This window comes from Lynx rufus, unplaced genomic scaffold (genome assembly GCF_022079265.1).
Source record: "Lynx rufus isolate CCGP_SWC_20201006 ecotype Redwood Valley unplaced genomic scaffold, mLynRuf1.p SCAF_2, whole genome shotgun sequence".
NCBI lineage: Eukaryota > Metazoa > Chordata > Mammalia > Carnivora > Felidae > Lynx > Lynx rufus.
Window position 1 is genome coordinate 211,565,222 of NW_025814834.1, and position 19,135 is coordinate 211,584,356.

Sequence of the window (19,135 nt, forward strand, 5' to 3'; positions counted from 1 at the left end):
AAATAAGGGGCACTTGGGTGGCTCAGTTGGTTCAGCGTCAGACTTTGGCTCAGGTCATGATCTTGTGGTCTGTGAGTTCAAGCTCCGCTTTGGGCTCTGTGGGTTCTGTGTCTCCCTCTCTCTCTGCCCCTCCCCTGCTCATGCTCTGTCTCTCTCTCTCTCTCTCAAAAATAAATAAACATTAAAAAAATTAAAACCCTAACTTTAAAATAAAATGAAATAAAATAATTCCCAAATAAAGAGAGTTTGAGTTTGTTTTTGTTTTTTGAGGAGTTTTGTTCTTGGACAGAGGATGATCTAGGCAGAAAAGCAGAAGGAATAGAAAGAGAAAACCCATCGAAGTTCATGGGTGGGGGTGTAGGAGGAAGGTGGAGATAGGAAGTGGGAAGTGGTTCTAGTTCCTTACTCCCCATCTGTTGGTGGGGGGAGGGTTGGGGAAGCGGCAACAGGTCTAGCAAGGTAAACGGAGTCTGAACTCTAAGGAGTCCAGTATTTTAGTTCTGTGAGTATATGATTATTGGTTTGTTATTTCATTGATTTGTGTCCTAGTTTACAGACTCCTCATTCCTCCCCAATAAGGAGTAAGCTCCAGGAGAGCAGGGACCATGTCTCCCTAATGGACCATGTTCTGCCCAAATCCAGAATCGCTGGCCTGTAGAAAGAATGCAATAAATATCAGTCAGATGAATGAGTCTCGCTTCCAAAATGACTTTTTTTTAGAGGGATCCGCGTGAGAATTCTCAATTCTAAGAACTGAGGTGGCTAGGTAAGCAGTGGTTTCCAGCTTGCTGTTTCATTTTGTTTTCAAAGGCAGAGAACTTTTTTAAAGGAATCTTTCATACCCCTGATATCTGGAACATGAGTAAGCGGCTTCCTTCCAGCTGGCCCCGCCTCCCACCACTCAGCTCTATCCCTGACTGTTTCTGGGACCCGTCCAAAGAATTCCAAGTTCCCCGGGATCACAGCATAAAAAGCAGTGGACTGTTACAGCATATACACAAATTAACTCACAATGGATTGAAGACTTGAATGTAAGACCTGAATCCACAAAACTCCTAGGAGAAAACGGAAGCAGTAAGCTCCCTGACATTGGTTTAAGCGACGTCTTTTTGGATCTGACTCCAAAAGGCAGAGAAAACAAAAGCAAAAAGAAACAATTGGCATATGGCAAACCGAAAGCTTCTGCGCGGCACGGAAAACCATCAACAAAACGAAAAGAAAACCTCCTGAATGGGAGACGACATTTGCAAACCATCTATCTGAACGGAGGTGAATATCCAAAATATATAAAGAGCCCATACAGCTCAATAACAAAAGAAACCCACAACGAATCTGATGAACAAATGAGCAGCCGATCCAAGACCCTTTTCCAAAGAAGACATCCAGATGGCCAACAGACACATGAAAAGAGGCTCAACGTCACTCACCATCAGGAAATGCGAATCAAAACCGTCACGAGGTATCACCTCACATCTGTCAGAATGGCCGACATCAAAAAGATGCGAAGTCATAAGCGTGGGCAAGGATGTGGAGGAAAAAGGGAATCCTTGCGCACCGCTGGTGGGAACGTAACTTGGTGCGGCTGCTGTGGAAGACAGGACGGAGATTCCTCAAAAATGAAACCTAGAACTACCCTATGATCCAGCAATTTCACTACTGGGTATTTTATACAAAGAAAACAGCACTAATTTGAAAACATACATGCACCCATATGTTCACTGCAGTATTATTTGCAACAGCCAAGACACGGAAACAACCTAAGGGTCTATCCGTGGGTGGGTAGATAGAGAAGATGCGATGCATATATTCATTTATATGTATGTATGTATTTTATGTACATATATTCATTTATACATATAAATGAATACTACTCGGCCCTAAGAAAGAATGAAACCTTGCCATTTCCAACAACACGCGTCCACCTCGAGAGTATTAGGCAAAGTGAAATAAGTTAGACAGAGAAAGACAAATACCACCTGATTTCACAAATGTGTGGAACCTAAAAAACAAAACAAAGAAAACAAAACAAACCCCAGGCTCATGGATACAGAGACCAGAGCGGTGGTGGCTCAGGGGAGAGAGCAGTCAGGTGGGGGAAGTTTGTACTTCCCGTAAAATCAAGAAGGTCACAAAATAAGTAAGTCACCGGGGGTGTAACGTACAGCATGGGGAATACAGTCAATAACACTGTACGAACTTCGTCAGGTGACAGATGGTAATTTGGCTGTGTTGATCATTTTGCGACACACACAAAGGTCAAATCACTGTGTCGTATACCTGCAACTCGTATAATGTTGTATGTTAACTGTACCTCAATTAAAAAAGAAACCCAATGGACGGCAGCCTCTCTGCCCAAGGTTCTGACCACGCAGCTGGAAATATATTTATCCGGTGACTCGGTGCGTGTCCACATACATATACCTGATGTGACAGTCTTACTAAAGAATACTTCTCAGGACAGGGGATGCACTTTCTTTTCTAGTCTGCTTTCTTCTATTTCACTTTTAGAAAGCCAGTGGAAAACTACGTAACTGATCTTAGTTATTTTTTATTTTTTTATTAACAAAATTTGTTTTTCATGTTTATTGACTTTTGAGAGAGAGAGCCAGAGTGCGAGCGAGAGAGGGGCAGAGAGAGAAAGAGACACAGAATCCGAAGCAGGCTCCGGGCTCCGAGCGGTCAGCACAGAGCCTGACGCGGGGCTCGAACTCACGGACCGCGGGATCATGACCTGAGCCAAAGCCGGACGCTCAACCCACCGAGCCACCCAGGCACCCCTACGTAACTGATTTTAAACCCCACTTAGTTGCCGCCCGCAGTCTGTAGGCATTAGCCTAAGGGATCTCCCAGATCATTTCTAGTATTGGCAATTTATAGGGCATCAACAAAGCTGTGATCCTGTTAAGAGCCCGAGAGCTGCCGGGAGAACCAGTCCCAAAGGTGAAGTGGCCAACCTGGGTCACCTGAGTGGGTACCAAATTCTCTGCTCATGTTTGCCATTGAAATACTTGCTGTCCAAGAGGCAGGCAAACCAAACACAGTCTTGATTTTCCCAGGGACCCGCACTTGCCACCCCAGGGCCTAATCCTGGGAAGATTCAGGGCAAGGGGTGATAAAAGCGGGCAAGAGTACCTGGCTGGGTTAAAACCGAACACAGCAAAAAAAAAAAAAAAAAAAAAAAAAAAAAAAAAAAAAAAAAAAAATCACAGGAAACAGAGGAAACAAAGCTTTCACCTTCCCCCCTATAATCTTTGGATCACACCCATCCCGCCCGGATGGCTAACCTCCTCCATTTCTAAGAGGCTCCCTAAGAAGAGATTTTTGCTTTCGATTTTGTAAACAGAGCCCTTTCCCAAACACCATGGCGGTGCAGAGACATGGCCCCCTGAAGTCCCACGGTGGTGGAGAAGTTGCATAGCGTTACAAGATTTTGGTTGCTGGAGTGTTCTGACAGAGCCACACAAGGCTGGCCTCCTGAGTACCTTCCGGCCACCAGATAGCAGAAGCATGGGAGACTGGCGGGTTAGAACCGGTGTGGAAAAACTCTCACTGGGGAAAATACCTGTCATGATGATGAACTGAAAAGCCAGGATATTAAATAGCAGAGCAAGCAGGCAAGCAAACAAAAAATCTGCATGAACACCAAAATATCAACAGTGGTTGCCAGCATATGGCGAGGTTTTCCGTCCAGGTTTTCTACCAGGGGCATGCAACTTCCCTTGCACTCCGGGGGAGAAAACAACTTTAAAAGCCTGTCCGTCCGGCGGTACCTTCTAGGGAACTTTTAGAGGGGCAGCAAAAAGCTTCATCACTCCTTACCCCCTGGCGTTACCATCGGGTTTGAAATTGTCAAGGTATCTACTTGAAATTGTCAAGGTATCTACTCCTTGTTATGCATCCCCCTCCCCCGTCTTCCAGGGCCCTCAGCATTTGCTCCTCCTAGACAGGTCACGGTGGTGGCCTCCAAGAACACCTGCCAGGGTGGAGCAGAGAGAGAAAGCGGCTCCTGGAGACGGGGTCCTCTGACTTTACTGTCTTGTTTTTGTTTGTTTGTTTTGTTTTGTTTTGTTTTGTTTCCATCCTGGAAATCATTCGGGCCCAAATCAGGAAACTTGGGTCATAGTCCTAGCTCTGAACTCAAGCAAGCACCTTCCCTTCCCTGGGTCTCAGTTTCCCCACTTGTAAAAGAAACAGACTAGACTTTCTGACGGCTGAAGTCCCCTCTGGCTCCGATAGTCTAAGAGCCAGGCATTCAGGTTTAAGGGCTGCAAAGGCTGATAAATCTAGGGCAAGAGAGAATAAGGGGACTGTTGGCAGCTCAGCCCAAGTAAACAACTCTGGATGGAAGGCAGGGCCAATCGGCCTCTGGAGATAAGGGTTGGGACTGAGGGGAAGGAGGAGTCAAGAATCAGTCTGAGGCCACAGCTAGTGGGAGAGCTCAGCACGGCCCCTGGGAGGGCTGCCTCTGGCCAGGGTCTTGGGGCAGTCTGGGCTGAAAGGGGGAAACCCGAACAAGCAACCTGTTTCTTTGGGGAGCCAGAGCTCCCAGGAGAGGCAGCCAGTGTGCCAAGGGCTCGATCCAAGAGAAGGAGAACAAAAACTGTTAACAGGCCAAGCGGGCCACCTGTCCAGGCTGGAGAGAAGCGAGACTCTGTATGAAGCAAGACAGAGATCCTGAGAAACCACCAAACGTGTGCTAAAACTGGGCTCTAAAACAAGTCTCTGACCCGATTGTGGTCAGACCTCCTGGGAGAACGCAGAGGACCCTAGAGCGGTCAAGTGGGTTTCCATCCCAGTTCTGCTGCTGCGTGCCCTTCCCCTCTCTGAGTTGTTGTTTGTTTTTTTTTTTTTTTTAAGTCTTTTATTATATATTTTGAGAGAGAGAGAGTGAGCATGCACGGGAGAGAGAAATGGAGAGAGAGAGAGAGAGAGAGAATCCCAAGCAGCATGGAGCCCAATGTGGGGCTCGAACTCACGAACTGAACTGTGAGATCACGACCTGAGCCGAAATCAAGAGTTGGACTCTGACTGAGCCCCCCAGGCATTCCTCCCCACTCTGAGTTTTACTCCTCAAATGAGCGTGGTCCCTTGCACCCAAGACATTCTAGGGTCCTCGTGTGGCAGGTGAGAGACAGTGTGGTCCCTCTCCAAGCAAAGGGTAACTTCCATCCAGCACGGAAGGTTCTCTTACAGCTGCCAGTGGCGAGAATGACCCATCCGAGCTTCACAACCAAAGTGAAAGCAAAAGCCCGGAGCCAGAAGCAGACCCTTCACCACATTCTGGAACTTTCCTAGCGCTTAGGGAGAAAACTCTGCTGGGTCCCTCGAATTCCACCTTAATTTGGAGCCCCGGGGAAGAGAGGCCCAGAGCCAAAGCCCTTCATGCTTCAGCCTTGTCCAGCCCTGGGGCTCTGCAGGGTTTTACTGCCAGGCCCACGGAGGGAGAGAACATTTACCAGAACCATGACCCGAAAAACAGGAGCCCTGAAAGAGGCAGGTTGCCCAGGAGACGGGCTCCTGGCTCAGCCTCCAGCTTTGCCATTCTTCACACAGAAGCTCCTGGGTCCTGTGCCTCCTGGAGCCAGGGAGCGGGGAGCCATAGGTGGGGGGAGGGGGGAGGAGGGGCGCTTGGACCCTGCCAAGGTCCCGGGCACTCGCCCGCTCTCTCTGGTAGAAGACAGGCTGGCAGCTTGGACCCCACACCAAATCCACAAACGTCACCCTTGACCAGCGGGCACGTGTTAAGACCGCGTGTTAATCTCCGCCTCCTGTGTGGGTCTCCACTCCAGCACCCCCTGCTTCATTCCCACTGCCCCCAGCCTAGAGGTCCGCCTCCTCCCACCCCCTGCCCCCAGCAGCCTTCCCCAAACTCTCATGTGACTTCACACGGCCAGAGTTATCTTGCTCACGTGTCAACGGGATCCAATGACTCCCTTGCGTCTTTCTTGTTCAGTGATCCATACCGAGCACCTAGAACAGTGCCTGGGCCACGGAAGGCAGGCACTCTGTCACCATCTGTTGAATGACTCCAAGGCGCTCACATGAGAAAGTCCCATCTGTAACGACCAGCCCCCTGCCTATTCAGTCTAGCTCATTCCAGCCGCTCCGTTCCCTTCACTTTCTCCACCTTCCCACAAACCTGCCTGCCACTGCCTGAGCACGCCCCTCCAGGCCCAGCACACCCCATTACCTCCACACCTCTGGGCCTTTGCTTATGCTGTTCCATCTACCCAGACACCCTTCCTCCCTCTCCCTGGGGGACTGATACACTGTTCAATATTCCAACATTCTTTTTTTAGCAGGACCTCCTCAGCCTGAGTTATTTTCTGTCTCTTGTTCTCTAAGCCCTGTGACATAATTTCCTACAGAATACTTGCTAGGGGCTAGGCATGAAGGTCCCACTTAGGAGGGCATCATTCCCAGAGTACAGATGAAGAAACCGAGGCTCGGTGAGGCAGGTCACACACAGTGAGCCAGTGCTGGGGCCTGACTGTATCACCGCCTCCCAGCAATGCTTGTCATTTACCAGTCACGAGGCTGGGAGCTTTTAAGGCCCCTGGGCCCTGCATCCCTGGGGCAGGCCTGGCCCTCGCGCAGCTCCCAGGAGGTCCCAATCACCCAACCCCTGGACAGAACCTCCTGAGGAGCAGATACACCGCCAGCCTCCTCCCCTTCCTCTCTCTTCTGCCTTTTCTCCCAGGCTGGGCAGTACCTCTGGCAGGCTGCAGAGGAAGCGTTTGGAGGGAAAGGGGCTCCTTCCCAATTCCACGTCTTCCTATAAACTTAGGTCGAGATCCTCGTGTGACAAGTCTCCAAAGCGCAAAAGCCGTTCACAGGTCCCAGAGCCGACCTTTCAACTAGAGAAGCTATGCTCCAAACAAACCACGCAGAACGAAAACCAAAATCCAGCCCTACAGGGTAACCCCTCTCCAGTGGCACTTCTGGGCTGACCCCGGCCCCGGCCCCGCCCCCGCCGCCGCGGCCCCGCCCACCCAGGCCCCGCCCCCGCCGCTCCCGCGGAGCCTGGGTTCCCAGGGCCCGGACCACCCGCGCGGCTTGGAGGGATCTGGCCGGGGGCCACCCAAGCTCAACCGAGAGTGCACAGGTGCCGCACGGCAGCGACCGGCCGGGGAACCGTAAGGACATCCAGGTTCCCTGTCCCCCCACCTCTCGGTTACGGAAAGCTTGCTTTCTCTAGGTGACCATCCCTGTCAACCAGACTTGGCGCTCCCAGGCCACACGTCTCCCGTCAGGAAGCAGACAAAAGATCTGGGTTGGACGGCAGGCAAGTACCTGCTGTGTGCCAGGCACGAGTGCCCCCGCCTCATCCCAGGGGGCAGTCATGCGCATTGAACAGCGAAGAAACTGAGTTTCACCCCACTTTGCTCGCGCCCGGTTTCTCACCGTTTTGTTTTTTTTTTTTCTAGTACGTGAAACACACACTCCGATCGAAATCCCTGAAAAGCCTCGATTTCCACAAAAGTTAGGGATGGGAGAAGGGGGGTCCATCGCGCAGCGCCAGGGTGGTTTCCGGGGACTTCCTGGGAAGCTCGGCTCTAAGCACGGGTGGAAGGTGCCTCTTGGGGGAGGCCAAGGGTTCGAAACCCGCCAGGCGGAGGGCACCTGTCCCCGCCCACGGGGAGCCCCGGAGGCCGGGCGCCTTCCCCCGGCCGAGGCCAGCGCGATGCCGGGAGGCGGGGGGTCCCGCACCGCTGGGGCGCGGCTCCGGCGACTGCGGGTTCCGAGTCCTCCCGGCCGCAGACCCGGGACAGGAAGCTCCCGGACGGACGGACGGACGGACGGACAGACCCAGACTGCCCTCGACTCCCTCCCCGGCCGGGCGGGGAGCCAACACTCACTCCGCCGGGCGCCGCGGAGCGGAAGGCGCGGCGGCGCAGACTCACCCGGGCGGCTGCGGGGCCAGCTCGGTCACGGTCGCACTACCGGGGACCGGGGGCTCCACGACCCCGTCCCCTCGGGCTGCCTCTTCCGGGGCGCTGTGATCCCAGGGCTCGGGGAGTCCCGACCCAGCGAGGCGGTGGCGGAGAGGGCGCACCGCCCGCGCCGGGACCGGGATGGGGACGCAGGAAGCGCAGCCTCGAGGCGCCGGCGTGCAGGAGGGAGGGACGGCGAGAGGCCGAGGGCGGCGCCGGCCCCGAGCGGCCTCGGGCCCGGAGAGGCGCCGCCCACCGGTCGACCCTCCCGCCCTGCCCTCCGCGCCTCCCCCGGGCCGGCGGCACCCACGTCCTCGGGTGGGCTGGGGGAGTGCCGGGCGGGGAAGCTAGGCCAAGTCCTCCCCCGCCCCCTGCCGCTAGGAGTTGGCGAAGCAGGGGTGGGGGGAGGGAGCAGGCTCCAGACATCCCCAACCCCGGGCCGCGGAATGGGACGTGGGGGTGGGAGGCGGGGAGGGTGACTCGGGCCGGAGTCCAGGTTAGTTAAGGGTTAAGTAGAGCTGGGAGACTCCCCCGCCCCGGAGGCTGGTACGGCCCTGCGGACCCGCCTGCCGCGCCTCTACCTGGCGGGACGCTCACCTGGCCGCCCGGTGCGCCGGCCTCTACCCCCCACTTCCTGGGAGGCTGCCGCCTCCCTCTCCACCCTAGGGCGTGTTCGGGGCGCCGGGGCCCGCCCGCACCGCCCTGGGCCGGTGGTTTGCGAGGTGACTGATGGGTGGAGTCGGGGAAGAAGGAAGCAGGTTTTTAAAAAGCGAGTCGGCTCCTGCCCTCCGCCCGGTCGCCCACCCCTCCCCGGTCCCCTGAGCACCCCCTGCGGGTTCCTGGTGGCCCGGCCCCGGGTGGAGCCCCTTCGGGGAGCCCGCGCCTGCTTACGGGATGCGGACGCCCTGGCCGGAGAATTTCGCCTGCCCGGTGCTCATTCCCAGCTTTCCGGGGAACTTTCCCGGTGGAACACGGGCTGTCGTCGTCCTGACCACCGGGATGCGGGCGGCGGCCCACCTCTGTTTAGCGCCTCAGAACCGCTGCCTGAGACCTGGCTCTGGGGAGGGTAAGCCCGAACTGGCGAGGGCGCCTCTGCCCCCCGCACCTGGAGGTTTGCCCTGGAACCTGTGCGGCGCCCAAATTGATCTCAGCCAGACCGCAAAAGAAGCTGGATTCTGAACACAGGGGGAGAAGGGAAGCCGCCTCCTCTCCCAATCTCAGGTTGTTTGAATTCCAAGAGAGGACAGGCGGCCGGGGTCCCCTTCTCGGTCCAGTTCTTTGAAGTTCAAACCCTGAGAAAAGCCAGTAGGCAGCTGGCCAGGTATCAGAGATTATCCCTGAGGACAGAAGGCGCCTCCTATTGGGAATCGGCTGTGTCCGGGATGAAATTAGACACCCTGGTGGAATCGCAATGGAGTTCACTTCCAAACTGCCAAGTTCACGGGTCGGCATCATCCGAACGTGTGTATACCTATGTTGTCCCATGTGGGTATTTTTTTTTCCCGTTGTCGCCTTTTAACTTGAACAGTCGCCGTCTAACAGGACCCTCGTGTCCACAAATAGGCATATTTGGGGCTGTCTTGTGATTTGGGGGTGAGGAAAGCATTTAGGGAAACAGTGATGCGTCTCCATGAGTATGACAGTAACATCTCTCACATCCTCACTATGGACCTGTTGCCAGGCAGCTACTCACTGCCCAGCCCACTTAATCCTTGTAACAACCTCAGGGATACTTTTGGGTTACACCCATTTTATAGAAGAGAAAGCTGAGGCTCTGAAAGGTGAGGTCATCAATCGCCCAAGGCCACACAGCTGGGAAGTATCAGGAGTTAGATCCCAGCTCGTGGGCTCCAAAGCCCGCGCTCTCCCTGCTTTGGGAGAACTCCTTGTCACTGTGCACACACTCTCCCCCCTTGAGACAAGGTTCCCTGCTTCTCCTGTCTGTCCTTCAGGAAAAGAAGTCGCTTCTGTCTCACTCTGCACCGTGGCATAACTCTTTACAAACTCTTTGCCTCCTGCTCTCCTTGAGGATAGAGACCGCTGTGTCCCGCCCACTTCTCCTGGCCCTCGGCAGGTGCTTAATTAATTTTGGGGGGGGGGATGAATGAGAGCCCCAAATAGTCACATTATGTTATTGAATGGGGAGAACTCTCTGTGTAGGCAGGTGCCTGTGCTGACAAGCTCACATCGGAGAGCTGTATATTCCATCACCAAGTTTAGACCGTGAATTTGGGAAACTTCCAGTCTCCAAATGGTTGATGGGAAACAGTCCCACTTTCAGATAAGACCCAGAATCGGGCTTTCATTTCACTCTGCCAGACCGACTCTGGAGAGGCCTGGACTGGGGAAGATCATTTCAGACAGCGGCTGCAGCTCCTACCTGCAGGCAAAGGGCGTCAGTACTTTTCCACGCCTGGACCCTACTCCAGAGCCACGAGCTCTGCTGCAAACCCAACCGGGCAGGTCTATCTCAGCAAATCATCCTCCGAGTGTTCCTTTTAGGCAGCTCACCCTGGCTAATCTGGGGAGAGGCTGGAGAAATTCCCATCCAAAGCAGAGCCACAGGCAAAACTAGAAACTGGCAAACTTGCTGGGTTTTTTTGTTTTTTTGCCACGTCTCTCCTTGTCATCCTACCCTTCGCAGCCCTTTCCCTCTACACGGTGGGTTTCTCTGATTCTTCTCTGGTTCGCTGGGTCTTATTGAGGAGCCAGACTTAACTGACAAGGGCCCAAGATATGCCCTTGGGGAAAGAGCCAAAGAAGTAAATCTCGAACGGTGGAAATTCTGTTAGCCGTGACCAGAACAGGCAGTGGGGGAAGACGATGATTCCCGTTTACTGAGCACTACGTTTCAAGAGTTCTGGAACATTGTATTGTTTAATCCGCAGAACAGCCTTAGAAGGGAAATTCTATTATTTTGGTGTTTCGGGCCAGGCTAACTGAGACTCAGAGAAATTACCCACCTCCATCTGCTAACAAGCGGTAGGACCAGGATTCGAACTGATGTATGTGCTTGCTGTTAACCACTAGGCTAGGAATTCCAGGGGACAGGAAGGATCAGGGCTGCCCAAAGACATTCATATTCAAATGCCCATTCGAATGCCGATGTGTTACCTTGCATGGTAAAAGGGATTTTGCAGATATGATTCAGTTAGGGCCCTTGACACGGGGTGATTATTCTGGATTATCCTGGTGGACTGGGTGTCGTCACAGGGGTTCTTAGAAGAGGGAGGCATGAGGGTCAGAGAAAGAGATGTAGTGGTGGAAGCAGAGGGCAGAGCGATGTGTCCTGGGAGGGACTATGAGCCCAGGAATGTGCTAGAAGCTCCTAGAAGGTGGAAAAGGTCAGTGATGGATTCTCCCCTGGGCCTTCCAGAAGGAGCACGGCTTTGCTGACACCTTACTTTTAGCCACCGAGACAGAGTTTGGACTTCTGACCTCTAGAATTGTACGATAATAAACTCGTGTTGTTCTAAGCCATGAAGTTTGTGGTGGTTTGTTGCAGAAGCCACAGGAAACCAACAGGTCTTGCAAACTCAGCCATGTAGACAGATGTAGACGCCTACCTTTGTCCACCATCGATCTCTTCTCCTAAGAGGCACCGTGATCCAGCCTGAACCATGACTTTAGGATGAGGCTGGGATTTCATTAGCTCCGTCTTTTCGTTTCTGAGTCCTCTGCTGCTTATGAGCTGTGTGACGCTGGGAAGATATCTTGTCCCCTCTGAACCTCAACTTCCTCATCTGTAGAAACAGTGATGCTAAGGGGTGCCTGGGTGGCTCAGTCGGGTAAGCATCCTACTTTGGCTCCGATCACGATCTTGCAGTTGAGGAGTTCAAGCCCCGCATCCGGCTCTGTGCTGACAGCTCAGAGCCTAGGGCCGGCTTCAGATTCTGTGTCTCCCTCTCTCTCTCTGCCCCTCCCCTGCTCACACTGTGTCTCTCTATCTCTCTCAAAGGTAAATAAATATTTAAAAAAAAATTTTTTTTTAATTGGTGCTAACAATACCTACTTTGCAGGAACCAGTGCCATCTGAACACGATCACTTGGGGCACCAGCCTGTCCCTTTCCAAACGTCTGGATTCTAAGAGGAGAAGACGCTCCTCTGAGCATTCTCCTGGCAAACATTTCTGCTCTCTCGGGCTGAGTGGGCAAGATGCTAATTTAAAATATTAGACTGTCTCTGGCTGGTGACTAGTCCTCAATCGGTCAGGAAGTGAAGCTGAAAATCGACTTAGAGGAATAGATAACGGTGTAGAACTCACCCAGGTTCTCAAGAACAGGTGTTCAGGGATTTTCATGGCTGACTACTTATAACAGCGAAAAACGGTTACCAACCTGAATGCCACCAGAAGAGAGCTGAATAAATTCTGGTGTGGGCTTGTGCCGGGATGCTGTGTGGATGTGAAAAAGAAGGAGAAAGAGCTATCTGACAGGGAAGAGTATCGAACAGGTGTCATTAACTGAGAAAGGCAAGGGACTGAACATGATCATGCCACACAAACGGTTTTATTTTTTAAGACGTAGACACATATATTTTACTTATGCCTAGAAAATGCATGGAAGGGGTGCCTGGCTGGCTCAGTTGGTAGAGCAGGTGATCTTGGAGTTGTAAATTCGAGCCCCATGTTGGGTGCCGAGGTTACTTAATAAATACATATTAAAAAAAAAAAAAGAAAAGAAAATGCATGGGAGGAATGAAACCAAACTCTGGTTACCCTTAGAAATGGAAAAGTGAAAGTGTGTGTGTGTGTGTGTGTGTGTGTGTGTGTGTGTGTGTGTGATGGGGGACATAATTTTTTTCAATAAGAATGTATTAAATTAATAGCATAAACGAAGAAAAAAAAAGGAGGCCAGGACCCTCTGCTCCTGTGTCTTCCCAGCTGCCTCTCTTTTCCTTTAGTCCATTCTGAGCAGGTGACTCCTTCTTCCCACTTACTCTTGACGCGGCTCATTTCTAAACCCTTGAGGGGCTGAGCAATGTCTCCACTGCGTGACTCTTGCCAGAGTCAGTACGTACGTGTACTTGGAACGTGGCCTTCATCTGGAGCGGTTCACATCAGTCACTGGGAAGGGATGTGACTTGCGTGCGGGCGTCACCTGTGACATACTGAGCCAGCCTCTCGGAAGCTTGAATCAGGGCTGCGTGACGGAGACATTGTGCTCATAGAGTGCACGGTGAAATCGGGTAGTGGGACTGTCAGCTTAAATGAAACCAGGTTCATCCCACTTCCTGGAAAATGTGCGTGTCAAAAAATACGTCTCTACCTGAGTTGCCAGTGTAACTGGGCCTGTGTGGACGAATCAGACAGCCCAGGATGGAGCTAGTGAGGGCCTCACGGCATTAGAGCACAGCGTCTTGAGGCCCGTGGGCACAGACAGCCCCGATTCTCTCTATCACCCATGTTCTTTGGTGCCCCATCCCCTAGAACCTTCTTCTATGTCTCCTCTGCAGTGTGGTTCGTCCAGCTGCTTCCTCGCTGGCGTCCCTGCTCCCAGCCCGTCCCCTGGAAGGTCTTCTCGGTGTCGCACGGTTAGCACTGTGAGACACAGGCCTGAGCCGCGGTTCCCCAGGGCCCTAGCACCGAGTCCAGACTTCTTGCCCAGGATACGGACTTCCTAACTGCTCAGCCTTGCTCATCACTCCCTCAGGCTGCAGGCCCTGTCACTCTTCCGTGGTCGCTTTTCCATCAGTGATGAAACCTTTCCCAGAAGCTCCCTGGGAACTTGCTTGATACCTCCCTCGCGGGGACTCGGGCACATACTCATTCTGAAACCCGTCACCGACGAGGGCCTTCGAGACCGCTGTGGGCTCTCAGGATTCACCTGGGATCACGGGGGTCGGTGCAGACCCCCGAACCAAGTGGAGTTTCTGCCAAGACGAAGAAGTGGCCAAGGCACCCGCAGGTGCCGGGAGGCCACCCGGTCAAACAGAGGCAGGAAGCCGGCTGCAGAGAGAGCAGGAGAGAGAAGCCTCGTGGATTGCTCTCCGTCTTCCTTCCAGCTCTAAGTGCTTGAGCAGCATTCTTGTTTTTCCCGTGGGTTTCCTTGTTTTTACTTAAACTGGTCTGATGAGTTTCCGTTTCCTGCAACGAAAGGATCCTAAGAGAATCCCTTTGAAACTCTTGCAAACGGCTGAACACAGTGCTAGAGGCCAGGCCCGGAGGCCCTGATCCTCTCCGGGTCAACTCACCGCGGGGATACCTGCGCGGGAAACCGCCAGCAGCAGGCGCCGGGGCCCTGGGTGACTTGGATTCCGGGAAACCCATTCACTTCTAGGATAAGTAAGTCACGACGATAGCAGCGGACGTTCACACAGCGCTAACTACTTGCCGGGCACCGTCCCACACGCGTCCCGAGTACTGTCTCGTTAATCATCCTCGTAACCCTAGGAAGAAGGTACTGTGCTCCGCCCCCCCTTGTCCAGACGAGGAAACTGAGACACAGAGAGGTTAAGTGACTTTTTCAAGCTCACTCAGCTGGTCGTTGGTGGCGCCTGGCTGTGAACCCAGGCTGCCACACTTCTCTCCACACTAGCTCTCCTGCTAGTGTGGCCCGCGATGCTCTCAGGGACTCGGGATCCGGGTTTGGAGGGTGGGAGAGGAGTCTGGGAACTGAGACTCAGCTTCCGCTGGCCGAGAAGGACCCAAAGCACGACAGTGTCTTCCGTCCATTCCACACATACTGCTGGAGTGATATTGACGAAAGTGGTTTTGTTTTGTTCTTTTCTTTTTTATGTATTGAAAAAAACTTTTAAAAATACTTGTTATTGAGAGACAGAGAGAGACAGAGCATGAGCAGGGGAGGGGCCGAGAGAGAGGGAGACACAGAATCCGAAGCGGGCTCCGGGCTCCGAGCCGTCAGCACAGAGCCCGACGCGGGGCTGGAGCTCACAGACCGCGAGATCGTGACCGGAGCCGGAGTCGGACGCTCAACCGACGGAGCCACCCAGGCGCCCCCGGTTTTGGTTTTTTCTTTCCCTTTTGCTGTTTCAGCCAATGGCTCTTCTTACTTCGGGCTAAGCCAGGTTCAGCAGAAAAGCAGAGATACCATTTCTGAGTATCAAGAATCAAGACTTTGGCATCGTAAGAACCCAAGCTTCGAGTTTCAAAAGTGGGAGCCCCGGGCATACGTAAAGTTTATGGCATTAACAAAAGGTTTGGAGACTAAGCAACAATGTTGGACTAAGATCCAACAATCATTTGCCCAGACCCAGATAAGGTCAGATGTCTCTGGGCTGGGGGTCCGCGCAGAGGGGCCGAGGAGGGTGGAAACAGTTATGAGGACGTGGGTCTCCAGAGAGGTGAGTGGTGGCAGGAGCGATGGCCCTGTGCCAGCTGTGAGAGTGGGTGTGGGTTGGGGGGGGAGCCCAGGTGTCTCTCACCCCGTATGGCGTGGGAGGGGATGGTCACGGAGTGGTTGGCAGAGGGGCCGAGACGCCTGTGCCCTCAGAGTGACAGGGCCTGTGACAGGCCCTGCCAATGTCTCCCGTGGGCCTGCGAAGAGGCCGAGAGAAGAAAGATGGAGAAGCTGGGTGAAGAGAGGGCTTCCAGGAGGCTGGGAGGGCACGTCTGCCACCCGGAAGACAGAAATGAGGCCATCGCAGCAGGTGCCAGCGAAGGCCAGGTTGCCGCGGGCCCCTGCCCGGGGCTTGGAACTCTGTGAGCTGCCTTCGCCAGGAAAAGAGATACGGACACAACCCAGAACAAGCGGTGGGCAGACTCCGATTAACTGTGGTTCAGCGTCTCCCGCCCAGCAGAACGGGGACTTGAGACAGAAATTAAGCCCAGTCGTGGGGCGCCTGGGTGGCTCAGTCGGTTGAGCATCCGACTTCGGCTCAGGTCATGGTCTCACGGTCCGTGGGTTCGAGCCCCACGTCGGGCTCTGTGCTGACCGCTCGGAGCCTGGAGCCTGCTTCGGATTCCATGTCTCCCTCTCTCTCTGCCCCTCCCCAGCTGGTGTTCTGTCTCTCAAAAATAAATAAACAGGTTTAAAAAATTTTTTAAGAAACGAAGCCCAGTTGTGAAAAACCGAAGTTACGTCTCTTGCGCACTCCACGATGTGGACTGAATGTCCTGCCTGCTTCCCTGTTCCTGGAACGGCTTCGCGTGTTCAAGAGAAATGGGGGAAGAGAGCCTGTAGCGGAGGCCCGATCCTCCCGCATGTTCCGTATCCTCTTTCAGGCAGCCCTCCGGGCTTGGTCTCCTACCACCCAAGCCGTCCCTGTGCCCTCGTCCCCTGCGGAAAAGCCTCCCAGTATTGATAGAGCGGGGGTGACGGTACTTCACAGTGTCCCTCTATCAGCCGCCAACCAACAACGTGCCTGCCTTCGCCATGCCTGTCACGCAAATAATTGTGTCTACGGGGGCGGAAGTTCAAGACGACACTGCGCTGTCTCGGTACTGGCTGTCTTTGTCCGTGACTCTTAGGACTGTTTAGACCAGAGTCTTGCAACCTTGATGCTATTGGCATCCGGGCGGGATAAATCTTTACTGGGGGGCTGCCCTGTGCACGGTGGGCTGGTTAGCGGCTTCCCTGACCTCCACCTACTAGATGCCAGTAGCGACCCCCCATCAAGTTTTGACCGCCAAAAATGACGCCAAACATCGTCAAATGTCCCCAAGGGAGGGGAGAGTCATCCCCAACGAAGAACCACCGCTTAAAATATTGCATACACGCCCCCCCCCCCAGCATGTGCTTTTTGCTCTGAGGTTGATGTCAGTGAAGGTAGAAGGCAAAATCTAACCAGAAAAATAGTGGTCTGGACGTCAGAAGACTTGGGGGTCAAGTCTCACTCCCTACCTATGTGACCTTAAGCAGGGCACCTAACTTCTTGGAGCCTCAGTTTTCCCATATGTGTATTGGGGATGATAAATGAGGAAAGGGATGTTAGTTTGTTTTGTTCGCTACTGTATCCCCAGTATCTAGAATAGTACATAGTAAGTGCTCAATAAAAGTATGTTGCTTGGTTGACTGAGTCTCTGCCCTGCCTCCCCTCCCGGGACTTCTGCAGGGTTCAGCTGAAAAAGTCTGTGAGCACTTCCATGACTGAGGACAATCTGAATAAGCTCTGTGGGTTGTACCAGCGTCAACATCCTGGCCACGCTGTTGTATGAAAGCTACACAAGATACTACCACGGGGGAAGACTGGGTGAAGGTCATAGAACCTTCCTGTAATTTTTTTTTTTTTTGCAACTTCCCGTGAATCTGTTACTATTTCAAAGTAAAGACTTCAACCTAAATAGAATAAATACATAGGGACAAAATGGAAATAAGAATTCCCCAAAACGAGGCGCCTGGGAGGCTCAGTCGGTTAAGTGTCCTACTTCGGCTCAGGTCATGATCTCACGGTTCATGAGTTCGAGCCCTGCATCGGGCTCTGTGCTGACAGCTCAGAGCCTGGAGCCTGTTTCAGACTCTGCGTCTCCCCCTTTCTCCGTTCCTCCCCTGCTCACCCTCTCTCTCACTCTCTCTCTCTCAAAAATAAAGAAACATTAAAATAAAAAAAAAAAAAGAATTCCCCAAAACATGTGCAGCATAAAAACAGTTAAATTCCCTAGATCACTAGAAGAGGGGAGAGACTCAGATCACAAACTCGAACCTGCAGGAAATGGAATTACTTTTCCATGACTCAGCCTGACTTATCTCAGGAGCTCCTATTCTGCCAGGTGGCAGAGATGTTTCCCTCCCCCGTCTGCTGGGGTTGCACCTAAATTCTGCAGCCTTGTGTCAAGTGAAAGCCTCCTAGGGGCACATCTGGGGCAGATGCCATCCGTCCCTGTTCCCAGACTGGCTGCTGGGCTGTGGGTCCCCGCAGGTCCGTGCTGAGCCTGAGGGAAGCTGGCAGGACCGCCGAGTCACTACCTGGTGTCCTCCGATTCGCATGTAGTCCACAGATACGTTTTATTTGACCCATATGGTATTAAAAAAATTTTTTTTTAATGCTTATTTTTGAGAGAGAGGGAGAGAGAGACAGAGTGTGAGCAGGGGAGGGTCAGAGAGAGAGGGAGACACAGAATCAGAAGCAGGCTCCAGGCTCTGAGCCGTCGGCACAGAGCCCGACGCGGGGCTCGAACCCACGACCCGCGAGATCAGGACCTGAGCCGAAGCCGGACGCTTAACTTACTGAGCCACCCAGGCGCCCCCTGACCCATAGAGTATTTTAAAAGATCAGTTGCCAATGGGAGTTTTCACATAAGATATTTGAAAGGAAAAAAAAAAAGATTTTCATGTCTTGTAAAAAATAATAAAGATTTTCATGTCTCGTAAAGACAAAACAAAACAAAACAGAATCTAGACACCTGGGGCAGATCACTCTGGGCACACGACCCAATGGGGCAGTGATCCGTGGGACCCTCCTCTGTGGCGGCTGCCCCTATGCAACAGGCGTGCCCCCAGTGGATTAGCCACAGTTTCCCCCCATTTCCTATCAACACGGGGCCTGGATTCACTCATTTGCAAAATTTGCCTGGCTCCCATAGACACTTGAGTTGGCAGTCCCCACTTTTTCCTACTGCTGCGTCACTTTTGGGTCCCTGGGGCCCATTTTTCTCCTGCTCCTTGCTGGGGCGAGAAAAACACTGGGGAGCTGTCTCAGACCCATTTGCCTAGATTTATCAAATGGCCACTCAGTCCAGGGTCTCGCTGCCCTCCCTGGCTCCACACCGGATAGGGACACCGTGGGACATAGCCCAGGGCCCTCATTCTCAGTTTTCCTCCTTTCCTTTCAGACTCTCCCTCCTCCTCCTGACCTGGGAACCTTTATTTTTGCCCTAAGAGGCAGGAATCCTTGCTAGTCCAGCTTCCGGGTCTTTCTCCCCACTTTGCCCCCCCCAACCCCCATTCTATTGTCTATACACAACAGTCCTTTCTGTTTCCCCTTATTTCCCAGGCTTTCAAAATCCAAAAGCCAGGATTGTCTGGTTCGCTTTTTTACACTGTGTCCTCCCTTCCTGGAGGCAGATGGTAACATCTGCCTGAATTTTGGGGGGCGGAGAGGATCTTGAAACAGTAACAAAAACTGGGAATCAAAAACATACCCGTTAACTTATGAGGTCACCCTCCATCATCTGTCTACATGCCAGGGGCTGTGCTAAGCAATTTACGTGTGTTACCTCATTTCAACCTCAAACTGGAAGTGAGACTGAGGTGAAGTGCTTGTCCAAAGTCAGTAGCTAATGAGGGGGCATAGCTGAGACGTG

General features: G+C 53.1%; 1 protein-coding gene across 3 annotated transcripts in view; it reads right to left on the reverse strand.

Annotated features, from left to right (window-relative positions):
• Positions 1–8,109, reverse strand: part of TMEM51 (transmembrane protein 51) — a 54,520-nt gene extending 46,411 nt beyond the window's left edge. For all 3 annotated transcript variants that reach the window (XM_047085465.1, XM_047085464.1, XM_047085463.1), the window contains exon 1: positions 7,905–8,109. The gene's annotated coding sequence lies outside the window, so the exon portion shown is untranslated. The remainder of the gene's footprint in view (positions 1–7,904) is intronic.
• Between the last annotated feature and the right edge of the window lie 11,026 nt (positions 8,110–19,135).